Below are 16,904 nucleotides of genomic sequence, written 5' to 3' on the forward strand. Positions count from 1 at the left end.
CGGGCGGGAGGGCAGGGTGGCATGTGGCCATGGAAAGGTGGCTCACAAGCTCTCTTGTGGAGTGTGTCCGTGTTCTGAAACGGATTAGAAGGGGAAAAAGCCTTTGGGTGATTTCCCAGAATAACTCATTAAGAAACAGCCATGCACAGGTTTCTCCGAACGATTCCCTATTCAGTTATTTATTCATTAATTTTTTTAGTTTGGGCCCACGTTTGGGGCTTTTGGTTTCATAATTATGTAAAAGGGCTCTCACCCAACTTCTGTTAAGTTTCGGGGAATGCTTCATCTTTTTTGTATGTTGTAAACTGGTGACTGGGAGGACTTTTTTCCTTTCGGCTCTTGCTTCTTAAAGGTTAAAGAAGCCAACAACTGTGCGTGTGAGTGATTTGCTAATGAGCCGTGCTCTACAATCCCTACGCCGGATCATCTTGGTCACTCTTCTAAGTTCTTCAGGCATATGTGCTGTGGAGATATTTTAAGGAATTCATTTCAGAGAAAAGGTGCCAATAAAAACATACTCATATTTTTAATAGAGCTTTCAGGGCCTTCCCTCAGCTTGTATGTTCTAGGACCTTGCAGATATAAATGCAAATACAGATGCCTATGTATTATCACGTACATCTCTAGAGTTCAACAAAAATGGCTTATGTTACATATATTGTTTTGCAACTTGCTTCTCCCTTCTGATTCTGTTGTGGATGTTCTTCCTAAAGGCTGTGGTGTTCTAGCATGGATATGCCAAATCATGTTTACCCATCTCCCTCTTGGTCAATATTTAGGTTCTTTTGCATTTTGAGCTTTTACAAGTAGGTATATACCGAGAGGGGGAATAAAAAAACCCGTGTGTTCCGTGTGCATTTATATATTCCTAAGCATGGATTCCTAGAGTTGGAATCCAGAGGTAAGCCCCATAAATAGTGCTGGGTACTGCCAAGTGGCCTCAAGAGGGTGGACCAGTTTATACTCTCACCAGTAGGACAAGAGTGCCAGTTTCCTCACATCCATGCCAGCTCTTGGTATTACCCATTTTTTTTTGGACTTTTTGCCTATCAGATTGTTTTTAAAAATGGCATATCCACTTGCATTTGTTTAACTGCCATTGAGGCTGTGCACTCTCCTTTTGCTTATGCGTCGTCTTTACGTTCTGCGACATACTCGGTCATTTTCTTTCCTTATTTCTCTTTGCAGTTTTCTTCCTGATTTTTAAGGAGTTCGTTGCAATTAGGGACATGGAGGATTGCTTTAAAAGATCGAGGAAGAAAATCATCTTGATTGGCATTCCTGGCTAACAGGCCCACAAAAGATCAGTAGTTGGTCTTCTTTTTGGCACTGGTTAAAGGCTTTGGTTTTCTGTTTTGTTTTTATTTAATTAGGTGAAATTTTTCCTCCTGGCTGGAAAGTCCCTGCTGTCTGTAAATGCATTATCATTTGTGCAGCATGGGGTGAATCGTGATGTGCAGAGAAAAGTGAGTGGTGCCAGGCAGGGGTTGGCGCCTGTCGGAGCTGATTATCGCCAACATTCTGTGAGGAGCTGGATCCCTTGCCTCATTTCTCTTGAAAAACTATGGTCTCTCATGTCTTTAGCATCGAGGCACATGATTGACAAAAGAAGGGACAAGGAGAGTCTCTCAAGCTGTGTTGGCGGTTCTGGTTCATTATGTGTCTTTATTCTGCTGGCATTTTCTAGATCAGGGCTGCTTCTTAAACTCTTGGCTTCTTAAACTCCTCGCAGGTTCATGTTGGAGCCAGTATTCTTTGCTTCATGTCCAGAGCCTGGGGATGGTCACCACCTTCATATTGGTAAACAGACTGGACTTTTTGTGCAGAGGATGTCCGGGCTTCCAGGAATGGGAGTTGCTAGGGACCTGGGTTTTAGGGCTCCCATGACCATTGATGACAGACGCAGACCCTCGACCAAACCCCTGTAGGCCCCTTCATTCCACCAGGCCACCCTCACTTCTTCTGCTAGCAGATGGCTTGCTTTGGTGCCTTTTCTGGAGCAGAGTCCCAGCCCAAAATGCCACGGTCTTTGGTGCAGCTGTCACTACTCCTTGGATACAGAAACAAACAAAGGCCAAGTATAGGGTGCTGATGGTTTGGGATTTACCCTGGGGAGAGGGGAAATCAGCCTTGGTGTGGGTGGAGGCCTAAGGCTTGACTGAGGCCACCTCCAACCCACTATGGAACACTAACAGAGGGCTGACTCTTACGGGTATTTTCAGCTACTTGATGCACCTGAATCTGGTTCTGCTTCCCACCCTTAACACGTGTCCATTCATCATTTCTTGTGAGCTGGCTCTGAGAGGATGGGTCATCTCAGAATGTTGGATTTGTGTCATGGGAAGCCCCCCCCCATGATCTTGCTGACAGCCCATATCACGTAGAAGTTCCTCGTGCCGAAGAGTTCTGGAGGCAGGCTCTTACCTGCTCAGGTTCTGGCCGAAAAGTGTCGGGCTACCTTTGAATATTTTATATTCATTCATGAAGAATGATTGGCTTAAGCTGAAGCTAATCCAGGTGTGAAGATTGCTTTGTAGAATCTCCCAGGGTCCATGGACCTCTCAGGAGAGAGAATAATAATATAAATAAAAAATATTTTTGGTTCTTCCCCTCCACTCTCATATTTTTTCAAATAAATGACTTTAGATCAAATTATTATCTGAGCATGAAGAAATATATTTTTGTCCCATAAATCTTCGGCTGCATACAAATGTGGACTGTCCACAGGGTTGAGGAATAATCCTGACTTGCAGGAATCATCCACAAGATGCTTGGTGAAATGACTTCCATAATATTTTAATTAATTAATTAATTAATTAATTTTTAAAAGATTTTATTTATTTATTCATGAGAGACACACACAGAAAGAAAGGCAGAGACACAGGCAGAGGGAGAAGCAGGCTTCACACAGGGAGCCCGACATGGGACTTGATCCCGGGTCTCCAGGATCACGCCCTGGACCAGAGGCAACACCAAACCACTGAGCCACCCGAGCTGCCTACTTCTATAATATTTTAGCACAAAGAAGCAACCATCCACATTTCCATCCACCCACACTGTTTATTCCTCTTTCCCTTCTTCCCTTCCTGCCTCCAGCTAGCCATCCCAACAAACATTCTGTCTTTGGCTCTGGGCTGCATTAGGACATATTCCCATCTCTGGTGTAGAAGTTGCTCATGGTGGGGAAGTCAGGCCCACAAAACCATGCGGCGCTGTGATAAGTGAAGAGAGAGAGGTTTGCATAGGTTATGTTGGGAGGTCTGTTGGGAGCTTGGAAAGTAACCAGGAGAGATAGACTGGCCAAGACACACAGGCCTCCTGTGTTGACCCCAGGACCTTGGGTCTTAACCCTTAATGGGATGGGAGCCAAGAGAAGATTGGAGGCAGTGAGTGACATGGTCAGGGTTGCTCTACTGTTGGTGAAAGATACCTTTTAGGAGTCAAGACTGGAGCCAGGAAAGCCAGGGAGGGAACCATTAATGCCAAACAGGCAAGAGAGTAGGATTTGAACTGGGGGGTTTGTGAGTGGCAGAGATGATGAGGAAGGATGGGCGTGGGAAATATTTAATACCGGTTGATGGATGTGGCTGGGGGTAAGGGTGAAAGGTGGTTGGTGGTTCTCCCAACTAAAATGCCAGTGATGCAGGAAGAGTGGGTTTAGAAGAAACATCAAGAGTTGTTTTGGACGTGTTGAGGTGGTGCCAGGGATGGACTCATCTTGAGCAGTAGGGGATGGACGTGTGCAGCTGTGGGCAGATGACGGAGTTGCAGGGGAGCGTTCTGGGCTGGAGGCTGAACCTAATGGCACATGAGCAGCTTTTTCCAGGGACCACATGTCTAGCTCGCAAGCAGATGGGAGGCAGAGCCCCCGAAGACCCTCGAGGGATGCATGGAGAGAGAGGAGTCTCGTGGGTGACTGAGGGGGAATGGTCAGAAGGCCAGGTGTGTGGGGGAAGCCAAGGAAATGAGTTTCAGGGGGAGGGAGCCATCCCGCTGGTCCACTGTGGCAGAGTGAATAAGGTATAGATTGAATCCAGAGTAGCCTGTGGCTCAAGCAATTAGGAGGCCATTGATGACTTTGTGAGGACCGATTTCAAGGAAGTCAAGGAGGTGTGAGACCCAGCTGGATGCCAGGGGATTGAAGATGGTGCAGACCATAGGTGATGAACTTGTTGAAAGGCTAATTGTGGTCTTGGATTCTTCAGGCCTTGGACTTCCTCCCAACGTCTCGGTGCTGAGCTATCCCTGTTTGCAGAGCGCCGTCATAGCCTCAGCCGGAGTCCTCCCTGTGGGGCACACTCGATTTATTGATTATCATTTTTTATTTTAATTTTATTTTTTAAAAGATTTTATTTATTTATTCATGAGAGACACAGAGAGAGAGAATGAGAGAGAAGCAGAGACACAGGCAGAGGGAGAAGCAGGCTCCATGCAGGGAGCCGACATGGGACTCGATCTCGGGTCTCCAGGATCATGCCCTGGGCAGAAGGCGGGTGCCAAACTGCTGAGCCACCCAGGGATCCCCCTGATTATCATTTTTTAATGAGCAGCTTTCTTCCAATCTCTCTTGCCTGATGGGATTCTATTGTGTATGGTTTGAGGTGGGTCCCTTTACACTTGAGATGACCCTTCCTCTAATTATTAATCCTGTAACTACTCTAGAATGGTATGTCCTGTGTCAAATGGCATATTATGTGCCTGCGTTCTGTTTAGCCTTTATATAATAATAATTCTATAATAGTGAATAATCATACCTTTAACAAGTGAACTCTGGCTCATCTTACGGCCTCCTTCTGTATGCTGTCTTATTATAAAATGTGTGAGAATCCCAGAAGCTTCCACTGACTTCTTCATTATTTTAAGTTTTCTGATGTGAGGAGAACAGCCCAGGACTGTGATATGTTCGGCTCCGTGCCTGTGCGACCCTGCTGCCAGCTGGACAGGACAGCCCCTGGGTTGCCCAAGGAGCTTGTCAGGGTTGCATTTGGTCCGCCTCCGTTTTATAGATGAGGAGACTGAGGCCCAAGAGGCTTAAGCCGTCTCCCTGGGCCGGGAAGGAGTGGAATTAGAAATCAGAGTTTGTGAGCTCCCGGGCGGACCTGAGCGAGACAAGCTCTACAATCCCTCCTTAATCTTCAGTTCGATTTCTTTTCTGGACCGTCGTCATAAGCTGCCCTCCGCAACCTGGGAAACCCAAACAGGTTAGGTTAGGCCGCACGGTGTCAGCCCTTTGATTTACCAAATCCGACAAGGCTCTCGCGAAGGTCAAGTGCTCAGCTCTGAAAGCCGCGCCGTTGGGACGTGCGTGCAGAAGCAGGGGCGCCGCAGTAAATCCTGCTTTAACCCTGGCACTGGCGAGATGTGCAAACATCATTTGCTCAAGAAGTCGGCTAATTCCTCGTGATGGAGGGAGGGGGCCCGCGTGAGCAGATTGTCGAAGCCGGCCGGACCGGTTTAATGGATTAAGCTGCTTAAGAAAATTTGAGAAGACGCACCAGTTAATACGCACTCCGCCCTTGCTCGGTGGGGGCAGCCTGGCGTTTTGGGTTTCATTGGCAGAGTTCCTCCCTCGATCGGAAGTGATCAGCCCGACAGCCGTTCATCTGCTGAGCTGTGATGGGCGATGGTGGATAATCGGAGGGAACCAGAGAGGCCCTTGGGTCCCCTGGGAACGGGAGGCAGGCCTGACTCCGGGCGCCCTGGAGGTGACTTCCTCCAGCGGCACAGGCGGGTGGGACCGGCGGTGTCTGAGCAGAGGCAAGAACAGGGTCCCCCGGAGGCTGGGCACCCAGATTCCCTGGCCGGCTCCAGTGCTGCCTTGGGATGGTCTGGTTGATCTCTGGGTCCCAAGTCCCTCTGTATTTAAAAAGGAGGAACTACCTGCAGTACCTGCCTCGCAGGGCCGTCTCAGCTCCGTAGTGGAGGAGCTCTATGTAAATCCCAGGTGTTATTTTTAAATGCCGAGGATTGTATCTAGGACAGGCAGATGGTGAGTGTTTGCCTGCCGTGGGGCCTGGGTATGTGGCCACCGAAGCAGGAATAGCAAGTGGAGAGTTAGAAAGGATCTCCGATGTCCTCTGTTCCTTTTTTTACACTTGGGGAAACTGAGGCCGTATGGGATCCCCGGGTGGCTCAGCGGTTTAGCACCGCCTTCAGCCCAGGTTGTGATCCTGGGGTCCTGGGATCGAGTCCCCCATCGGGCTCCCTGCATGGAGCCTGCTTCTCCCTCTGCCTGTGTCTCTGCCTCTCTTTCTCTCTCTGTGTCTCTCATAAATAAATTAAAAAAAAAAAAAAACTTAAAAAAAAAAAAAAAAGAAAAGAAATCGAGGCCATGGAGCAGCTCCTCCAGGTCCTGCTGGTGAATCCCACGTACCTGTATCAAAACCCCGTTGTTCGGAGGGATCGAGTCATGTGTGTGGTTTGGTGGCTGTTAAGGATCCCTAGGGATGACCCAAGAAGGGCTGCTCATTCCCTAGGAATTATCAGACTGAGCCTGTTGTGTGTTAGACAATACACAGTCACGGCCACGTTGCGAGTTCCTTAACTGTGTCCTTAGAACCCAGGGTCTGTCCCCAAAGTCTGTTTGTTCTGTGCCTAAGTGACACGCGCTCTTAGGTAGCCAGCCGCACTTGGCCAGGCTGTGCCCTTTCTGGGGAGGCAGGTGGGGAAGAGGGACCTGTCGTCCGGGTACCAGCTCGGTGGGGAGAGTGAGGGAGAATGCATGGAGGGAGGGGACTAGTGATACGTACCAGTCCTGTTTATTGAACCCCAAGCATCTGCCAATTACTCTGTTGTATTTAATTTATCCCTTTTATCTATTTTGTTAAAATATTTTATTTATTTATTCATGAGAGACACACAGAGAGAGGCAGGGACACAGGCAGAGGGAGGAGAAGCAGGGTCCCTGCAGGGAGCCCGATGTGGGACTCGATCCCAGGACCTGGAGACCACGCCCAGAGCTGAAGGCAGCTGCTCAACTGCTGAGCCACCCAGCGTCCCTCCCTTTATCTATTATATGTGTAGGTATTATATCTGTCTCTCCCTCAGCAGCCCTGCCCAGGAGGCGGGATTACCCCCGTTTTGCAAGCGGAGAATTTGAGCTCAGAGAGGGTAGCTCCCTGGTCTGAAGTCACACAGCTCTAGAGAATCCGGCATCTGGCCGCCTGGGTGTGCCAGGTCAGAGCCGCCCCCTCCTTGCTTGGCCTCCTGCAGCCCCTCGTGGAGGGCTGAGGGGGCAGTTGGCGTGGGCTATTCTGAGAAAGACAGCTTTACTGTGGCTTTTCCCACCCTGATGTCTCAGGGAGTTAGTATTTAAAAAATATCTGACCTTCTGGCTGGGCCTTGCTATTTTTATTTTTGGAATGTCACGGCTTAATGAGTTGGGTGGGTAAATCTATCTTATGAGACGTGTTTATTTTTTTCCTCCACAATTTGCTGCTCCTCTGCAACTGTTGCTGCCTTTCAGAAAATGAAAAGAGCTCATAATAGACCAAATTTCCCAGATGGATGTCCTTGCATTTGCTCTTTTTTTCCCCACTGTGAACACTTGCCCCCTTTTATCTCTCATCCTTTTATAGTTGATGGGGTTTTTGAAGCTAGGATATCAGTGGTAAATGGTTCCATATGTCTTTCAAAGATTTTCCTCAAATATTAGCATATTTTTTGTTCTTTGTAATAAATTTTATTAATGAAACATTTTTTGAAGGATGGAGAAAAGTACCAAGAATAACACAAAACCTGGGCCTTTCACCCGGCTCCACTGAATTCTAATACCCTGTCATGCTTGCTTCAGATTGTTTTAAAGAAAGAAAGCTTACATTTGAAGTTCATTGTGTCCCCTCTGATCCCATTTGCCAGAGGGTAACCACTCTCCTGAATTTGCTATTTTTTTCCTATACATTTAAAAAAAAATATATATATATATATATGAATTTTTTTTAAGAGAGGGAAGGCATGCCCTCACATGAAGTGGGGGAAGGGCAGGGGAGAGAAGGAGAGAGAATCTCAAGCAGGGTCTCTGCTGAGCACAGGAGCCCGACACGGGGCTCGGTCCCATGACCCTGAGATCATGATGGGAGCCAAAATCGAGAGTCAGGTGCTCCACCGACTTTCCCATCTGTATCTACCCATTAAAGTCTTACAGGTTTCAAACTTGATCTCATTGATCTTCTCCAACTGGCTTTCCCCTCACAGAGCAGTAGGTTTCTGAGGTTTACCCATGTGGGTTCCTGCCACCCCAGTTCGTTACATGGAAGCCCGGGGTTACTAGTATTCCCTGGTGTGACTGTTTCCCCAGTTTTCTCCCATTCTCCTTTTGTTTTTTAAAGATTTTATTTATTTATTCATGACACACACACACACACACACACACACACACACACACACAGAGGCAGAGACACAGGCAGAGGGAGAAGCAGGCTCCATGCAGGGAGCCTGATACGGGACTCGATCCCGGGACTCGATCCCGGGACTCCAGGATCGCGCTCTGGGCCAAAGGCAGGCGCCAAACCGCTGAGCCACCCAGGGATTACCCCCCCCCGCCCCCCGCCGTTTTCCTTTTGATGAATGTTCAGTTTGTCGTGCAATTTTATGTCGTGGTGGTACCCACAGCGAAGGTTCTCTGGCTGCTGTCTCTTGTGCGTTTCCCCCCGGCCTGGGGTGTGCGTGGAGAGAGGGCTGGCGGGTCCAAGGGTCGGAGCATCTTCTGCATCACTGGAGGTTGCCAGCTTGCTCTCCTGAGTGACTCTTCCACGTGCAGCGCAGGTTCCTGCACTCGCAGCTCAAAGGTGTCAGACTTGAGTTTTTTTTGCAAGTCTGATGGGCATGAAAGAGGACTTTATGGTTCCGTTCGTTATTTCTTGATTACAAGTGAGCTTGAGTATATCTCGAGTGGCTATTTGAGTTTTCTCATCAGTGGAAGTACCTGTTGGTACGCTCTGTCCGGTTTTCTAGTGGGTGGCTTGTGTTTTCCCTTAGAGTCTTATAGGAAAATCATAGGTAGATAGTGATCTTTGTGGGTCATAAATGTGGCAGCCTTCCAGCCAGTGGTTTTACCTTTTAAATGTGTTTGTGGGATTCTTTGTTGACCAGGAGTTGGACACTTTAGCGTGGTTGTATTTATCAGCCTTTATGATCTGTGTGTTGTGAGTCTTACTTCAGAAATCCTATCTTATCTCGAGTTCATAAAAATACTGTTTTCGACCTAAGCGAAGCTCATTTTGCTTTCCCAGCCTGATTCCTAGGTTTGGTTTGACATTTTTCGCACTTCCCTTGCCTGGGCATCTCTCTGCAGAGCTAAACGTGGGGCCAGAGCAGGATCCTTCTTCTGGACTCTGTGACTCTTTCTGAGAGCTGCTTAAGTGCAGGGTTGATTGGCCCTCTCGTAAGCCCGGCTTATCTGCAAGCCTGATAAAATTGGCCAGAAAGCTGTCCCCCGTCTCGTCCTTCACTGTAGCTTCCCTGGCTGACTTGCACTTCCTGCTGCTGCTGCTGCTGCTGCTGCTGATTGAAGCTAAAAAGGCAGAAGACTTTCTCAGTCGGGGCCTGACTCCCTGGGCCTGACATGCAGCCGGCCCTTGGCCAGGACGCTGTGTGCGTCAGGGTTCATCTGGTGGTCTTTCACTTGTGCACCTTTCCTCCTGCAGGCCCACGAGTGGTCTGCAGAGACCCAGTCTCATTTCTCCATTGTAGTTTGGAAATACAGATGGGTTCAAGTAGGGTTTAAAATCAGAACTTGAGAGTGTCAGATTTGGAAGGGTCTGGATGCATCATGCCTGCTTTGCTGCACACCTGGGGGTGCAGAGAGGCAGGGGGAGCAGGCTAGCCATGGTCCGAGCCTTCCTGGTTGTGGGGAGCAGCACGGGGCTCATTTCAGAGTGTGGTGAGGACACGGGACACAGAGGAAGTGTCTTTGGATGGGGCCCTTAGGGTCCTTTTCTTATTTTGAATAGACGTATCGTCTTCTGGCCCAGGAGTCTGCTAACTGTGGCCCACAGGTCAGAGCCAGCCTGTTGCAGTCCCGGAGCTAAGAATGGTTTTAACATTTTTCAACTATGAAAAAAAAATCAAACATAGTGGATTTTGATGAGAGGGAACACTCATCAGGAACGAGGTGACCTACCCCCCACCACCCCAAATTCGGCTCTTCTCATTAGTAGCTCTTGTACTATGGAAAATTGCTCTCAGTTATTACCACTTTTTGAATTTCACTAATATAAATTTTGTGGAATAGTTTTCCCTCTCCTTTTCTGTAAGTACCTGTATGTCTTTAATTAGGCCTCCTGTCCCGCACAGCCTGGCCTGCAGAGTTTACAGCCCCCTGTGCTAGCTGTGTGGCTTTGGGCAGGTTGCTTCTTCGGTCTCTCTGGGTCCTTATCTGCCGATTTCGTAGGGCTGTTGTAAAGCAATAGGAAGAACTTACGTCATACTGCTCCACGCATTGAGAGCTGCAGTAGATGTTAGATCTTCCCTAGGGAAAAGTCAGTAATAATCGGTTTCTTACGGGCCGGGCCGCTTAGGGGAGCAGAGGAGGGCTAGGGGGCAGGGGGTGCAGGGGGTCCATGCCCACCTCTGAGGGTCAGCATCACGAGGAACACCACCCCCTAGCATTGCCATCCAGCCCCAGCGAGCTGTGGATGGTGGACCTTGCAGGGGCTGCATCCTGAAGGCTCTGCAAATCCCCACGACGTTCACGCCGTTCCTACATAATTTTCCTCATGAAATGCAATGAAGCATAACTAAAAAATGTAAGTAACAGCTTCAGACCCTTAATGAGGCTATAAATACGGAACAAAAATAATTTATAAAGCTATTTCCTGGTGAGGAGCTGTCTTTTTCCCAGACCTCTTCACTCTCTCTTTGCTTGCCCCATCGATACTGGCCATTAGCTCTCTTTGCTAACTCATTTTAGGAAGGAAACAAAGCATTTATCACCTCGTGGTGGTTGCTGTTTTTTGCATTTCACACGAAAAGCAAACAAGAAACCTGTGTCAAGTGCAGATGCCGGGCAGACAGCTAGGCTCACTCACTGCTCTCTCCCTCCATCCGTCACTTGTCCCTGCGGCGAAGTTTCACCCGGCCTTCCTTCAGTGTCCGTGCAAATAGGATGCATTGTACGTGTAAATGTGGAATCCGTGTCAGTGTGAGATCTGCAAGGTGCTGCAGTCCTGGGCTCAACCCGGAAGGTATTTTATACCTTCTCACCAGTTGCCCGGGGCTTGTATCTTCCTTGAGCAGATGGGTAAACAGAGTTTGGGGCTTCTGGAATGTTCTCAGGGGCAGAGCCGTGTGCAGTGCTAGACAGAGCCAGAGACCCGGCTGTGCACAGGCACTTGGAACCAGAGGCTCAGACACCTCCCTGTGGCTGCTCCCTGTTGCTGGGAGCCAGAACCTTCCCCGTGGCAAAGCTCTGGGCTGTGCTTGGGACAGATGTCTCTGGGTCCCTCTGACGCTGATGCCACCACGTGGAGCAGTGTGGAGTCCAGGGGACCTTCGGGGATTTTCCAGGCGTGTTTACCAACAAATCATCGCAGGCCAGTCGCTTGGTGCTTTGCGTGTCACAAGCGCATGGAATGGACGTGTGTGTCGACGAAGGGAGCCACACCAGATGGTGGCTTCCAGTGGCCTCGTAGCATTATGTCTGTTGGCACCAGGCAGTGGGAAGAGGTGTGTTCATTGTCCGGGGGTGGGGGTGGGGGGGCTTTAGGGAAGCTCTGTTTGCGAGCTGAAAAACAGAAAACAAAGTTGTCTGTACGTGTGTGTCGTGTGTCTTGCCACACTGTTTCTTGAGCCTAAAGCCCGGATTGCCAGGAGCTGGAAGGATCAAGACAAAAGCAACCGGACAGAAACGGGAAAGCAGAGCCTGTCGATGGTTTGCAGATGATCAGCTGGGGACCGCATCGTGACGAGGAGGGTCCCGGGGAGAAGACCTCTCCCATTGCTCTGCTGGAAAAGTCAGCATCACTACCGGCGCACGTTCCAGAAGGAGAGTTTGGGTGATGCAGCAGCTGACTTTTTGCGGTTCCTCCAGTCTCGGCCCCCTCATCAGATACAGATTTGTGGGTGCCAGAAGTTTTGGAAGAAGCTGCTGCAGCAGGCTGTTTGCCTTTGCCCGTTGGGGGAGAACTCGGAATTTTTTTTTTTTTTTGTTCATTCTTGGTGCAGATGGTGTAGTTATTTTAAGTAAGTGATGTGCTGCAGTGAAAATGGGCAACTCTTTCATTTTTCAGCTTAATGAAAAAAAGAAAAGGGAGAAGGAGAAACCCCAGCTAGCCAACTTCGTGCTAATGCTTGTCTTTTTTGGATTCTAAATGTGTCCCACGACACTGAGATGGGATAAATATTTCAGCCACTAGAAAGTCCTAATGTCGGGCTGAAAAGATTTCTTACCTCTTTTGAAGCAGATGGGGTAGTAATTTACGTGCACCTGTCCAGACACCCCCATGTCCCTTATTTTTAACTATGTATGTACAGGTCCCCACTCCCTTTCTTGGGGATGAGGCAGGGAGTGGATGGAACTTTGCAAGGAAGAGTATGAGGGATGGGAATAAATCATAGCTGAATGCTTGGCTTTCCTCTAAGAGCACCCACAAACATCTCCTGGGGACCCACCGGGTGCCTGGTGCCAGGGATGCGCTGAGTGAAACGGTGCCCCTCTACCTTCGGGAACGTGCAGCCCGGTGGGGAGGGAGTACAGACGCAGCAGTGAGCACAGATGGGATAAAGGACAACACAGGACACTGTCAGAGTGAAAAGCCAGGGGAACCCACTTTAGATGGGGTGTCCATGCAGAGGCCCCAGCTGTAAGTGATATAAAGCCGAGGGCTGAAGGACGAGCGAGAAGATGAGCCAGATGCATGAGTTTGCTTCCACCGCCCGGATAAAGCACCGCAGCCTGGCTGGCTCAAACCACAGAGATTTGTTTCCTCGCAGGTCTGGAGGTTGTAAGTCTGAGCTCAAGGTTGGGGTAGGGCTGGTTTCTCCTGAGGCTTCTCTCCTTGGCTTGCAGATAGATGGCCATCTTCTCCGTGTCCTCCTGTGGTCTCTCTGGGCATGTATCTATCCTCTTTTTTTTTTTTTTTTTATGATTTTATTTATTCAAGAGGGACACAGAGAGAGAGAGAGAGAGGCAGAGACACAGGCAGAGAGAGAAGCAGGCTCCCTGCAGGGAGCCCGATGTGGGACTCGATCCCGGGACCTGGGATCATGCCCTGGGCTGAAGGCAGGCGCTAAACTGCTGAGCGACCCAGGGGCCCCTGTGTCTATCCTTTTCTTATAAGCAGGCCAGTCATATGGGGTCAGGGCCTGTCCCAAGGACCTCACTTTATATCAGTCACCTCTTTAAAGACCCTGTCTCTGAATACAATCCCATTCTGAGGTACTAGGGGACTAACTGGCACTTGAACCTATTGAATGGGGGGTGAGGGGACACAGTTCATCCTCTACCGCCAGGTGAAAGGTGGATGGAAGAATTGGAGTCAGCAGGTAGCAATGCCTGGAGTCCTCAGTGCAGAGAGGACGCTGATGTTGAGGAAATGACGTGGCAGTGGTAGGCGGGGCAGGTCATGACCGGCCTTATAAACCATGGCACAGGTTTTAGGCTTGTTAGGGAAGGTGCCGAGACACCATCGGTGGCATTTCAAGACCTCAATGTGCTCGCAGGAGAAAGAACTGGGGGGCATGAGAAGAGAAAGTGGGAGGGTTGGTTTTCTCAGACTTTCTCAAGGATTTCTTGGCCTCAGCCCTATAGACATTTCGGGCCAGCTGATTCTTTGTAGTGAGGGGCAGCTGTGTGCATTGCAGATGGGCAGCAGTCCTGGCCTCGGTTCACTAGACGCCACAACCAAACGTCTCCGGACACCTCCACGTGTCCCCCGGGGGGTGGTGGGGGCAAATTGTCCCCTGTTGAGAACCACTGGTCTAAAGGGGACAGGAAGTCGTGGCGGGTCGCACAGGGCCGTGCCAGTTTAATAAAGCACTTGGGATGGGTTTGAGGAAGATTTTTGAGTTCAGAGCCAACAGGATTTAGCTTCTCGGCCTTGGTTCCTCCTCGTGCTTTGGAGTTTGGTGATACGGTCGCCGCCCTGAAGGCCCCGGCGCGGGGCCCCGGGCACGTGTTGCTCAGAAGCTCGCAAAGGGCGTAGCTGTGCGTGGGCCTTCCCCCGCCCGGGGACCCCAGTCCTGCCGTCGAAGCCCCCCAAGCCCGCGTATCACGGCCCGACCCGGGTGTCCGCTCCACGGCCTTGCGTTTGTCAAGGCTGCGTCCCGCGCCGGCCTGGTGGTGACTCTCAGAACAAGCACCTTGGCACCTAATCTGGCCAGTTTTCTGCCCCCGGAAATCTGGGTATCAGCGGGACTCTGCAGGTGCAGTGATCCTCCGGGGGACCTGCCTCCCCGGAGCCAGCTCTCCGGGCCAGCGCAGGGAGTTTCCAAAGCACACGGACCGGCAGCTGCATTCCGGAGCCCCAGCGAGCTCCCAGCAGCTTGCAGCTGAAGCCGGGGGTCGTTAGGAAGCAGGGGGATGGTGCGCGTTCTGGGGTGTGCATTCCGTGTCTGGCCCGCACCCCGCACCCGGCCGGCCTCCTGGGCTCCCCTCCTGTGATTCCCCTTCTTCCGAGATTGCTCTCGCCTGAAGGTGGTGAACTGGTCTCACGCTTTTCCCAGGGCTAGTGGTGGTTCTTTGGAGTCTTTTTTTTTTTTAAATGCTTTCCATCTTATTTATGTATTTATGTATTTTATGTATTTATTTATTTATAGAGACAGAGACAGAGAGAGAGAGAGAGAGAGAGAGAGAGGCAGAGGGAGAAGCAGGCTCCATGCAGGGAGCCCAACATGGGACTCGATCCCGGGTCTCTGGGGTCACGCCCTGGACTGAAGGCAGCGCCAAACCACTGAGCCACCCGGGCTGCCCTGTTTTTTGGGGTCTTGAGAGGGAATCTGATCCTGAGTGTGGCCCCAGTGGACGGAGCACCGCGGGGGAGTAGGGGGAAATAGTGGCATAGTCTGCCTGCAGCCCCTCGCAATCAGAGCTGTGGGGTTTGTGTTCCATACCCGCCAGTGCTCTGTGCTGAGCCTTTCTTCGGGCCCGAGGGGCCCTCTGTTTCATCTCTGTGTCTGTCACCCTCCACTGCAAATGTCACCTTTTTCTTGGAACCTTTCCTTAATGCCTGGAATTTTTACTTTATCCTAAGGACACTGGGGAGCCATCCAATAGCTTTTTTTTTTTTTAGATTTTATTTATTTATTCATGAGAGGCACAGAGAGAGGCAGAGACACAGGCAGAGGGAGAAGCAGGTTCCCTGCGGGGAGCCCGACGTGGGACCCAATCGCGGGTCTCCAGGATCAGGCCCTGGGCTGAAGGCAGGTGCCAAACTGCTCAGCCACCCAGGCGTCCCCATTCAGTAGCTTTTTAAAGTGAGAAAGTGTCATGATGGATTTTCTCTTTAGCAAGGGCCTGCTGGCCGTGGGGGGAGGCAGGGAGGCCAAGCTGGGAGACTGACCGGGGCAGCGTGCTGGTACAGGATGGTGGTCGCTCGGGCTGGAGGCAAGCCTGGTGGCACTGAGGTTGACGTGCAGGGCTCGGGGATTGGCCCTCCATAGGGGGTGATGGAGTGAGGAGGGGTCAGGGAGGTGTTTCGGGTTCCCTTGTGGATAGTTGGGGCAGAGTGAGGCCCTCTCCTCATGTATAGCTGCTGTTCTAGAATCTTCAGTGAACTACAAAAACTCATTTTCAGTAGAGAGACCTGCACGTACATTATTAATTGAGTGCAGGGGGCGGGGCAGCGGGGGTGGCTACGAGGAATGTCCACAGCTGACGTACTGCTTGCCTGTGACTGTGTCCATTCCCATCTGTTGATGCTTACTTGTTCCGGTTATAAAATATTTTTTGGTATCGCCTCGGTGGTACTCCAGCCACACAACAGAGGCAGGGCTCGTCTCTGCTTGGAGAAGTAGGGGAGCAGTTCATAGAGTAACAAGTTGCATGAGAAAGGGTACCTAGGGGTTTATTAGTGGGAGACTCACAGGTTGAAGGGCATTCCAGGTAAACACAAGAAGCCAAGTAAAGGCTAGTGGCATGGTACAGAGGTCACATCGGGGGGTCTGGAATGAGATGCTTCTCTTTGGTGACGATCCTGGGCCCTGCCCTGCTCCTAGCTCTCGGGCAGATGGGGGCACCCCCTCTTTCTCTGAGCCTGTACCTTCCCAGCCTGAAGGGGGGAGCCCCAGCTTTCCACTCTGCATGGTGAGGACCTGCACAGGTGTCTGGTCATGAAAATTCAGTAAATGCTTATTGGAGATTCAAGAGGAACCCGTGGAGGTCCCGGTCTTTTTCTTTCCTTTTCCCCTAAGACAACTCTGCCTCCAGGTGTTTCTTTGTCTCCTGGCCGTTGACCACACTGGCTCACACTGATGAGATTCATCAGATTTTGACTCCCTTGAAAATCTGCCCCGGGGTCCATTGGTGGATGAATTCAGCACCCCTGCCCACATGCCCTGGCCTTCCCTGTTTGCTTTCCAGCCTGACACTTGGCCAATCTTGGCAGGGCCTTGGCGTTTGGTGACTGTGCTCAGTGGTGTAGATTTAAACCTTGGGGCTTGGCTCTAAACTTCCAGGAACTCTGGGCAAATCGTTCAGTGACCTGGGTGCTCCCCACCCTCTCTCGCTGTGGGGGCTAGAAGGCCTGAGTTCAAGTATTCGGTGGTTGTAGGGCCCCGGAGTCTGAGGCCTGAAAGGAATCCGCAGTTCCTGCTCTTGGAGGCAGGTGGGAGCCCAGTGCTCACTCCTATCCTGGAACCTTCATGTTGAGCCACTGTTGAAGGCCTGGAAAGAATGTTTGAGTTTTACGACCGAGCTTTCCGACAGAGAAAGAAGGAAGTCAGTGAGCACCTGTTGTGTGCTGAGCACC

General features: G+C 50.5%; 1 protein-coding gene across 3 annotated transcripts in view; it reads left to right on the forward strand.

The window, feature by feature from the left end:
- LDLRAD3 (low density lipoprotein receptor class A domain containing 3) overlaps positions 1-16,904 on the forward strand; it is a 233,088-nt gene that overhangs the window by 55,386 nt on the left and 160,798 nt on the right. The gene's annotated exons all lie outside the window — the stretch shown is intronic.

The sequence above is a fragment of the Canis aureus genome, chromosome 21 (genome assembly GCF_053574225.1).
Source record: "Canis aureus isolate CA01 chromosome 21, VMU_Caureus_v.1.0, whole genome shotgun sequence".
NCBI lineage: Eukaryota > Metazoa > Chordata > Mammalia > Carnivora > Canidae > Canis > Canis aureus.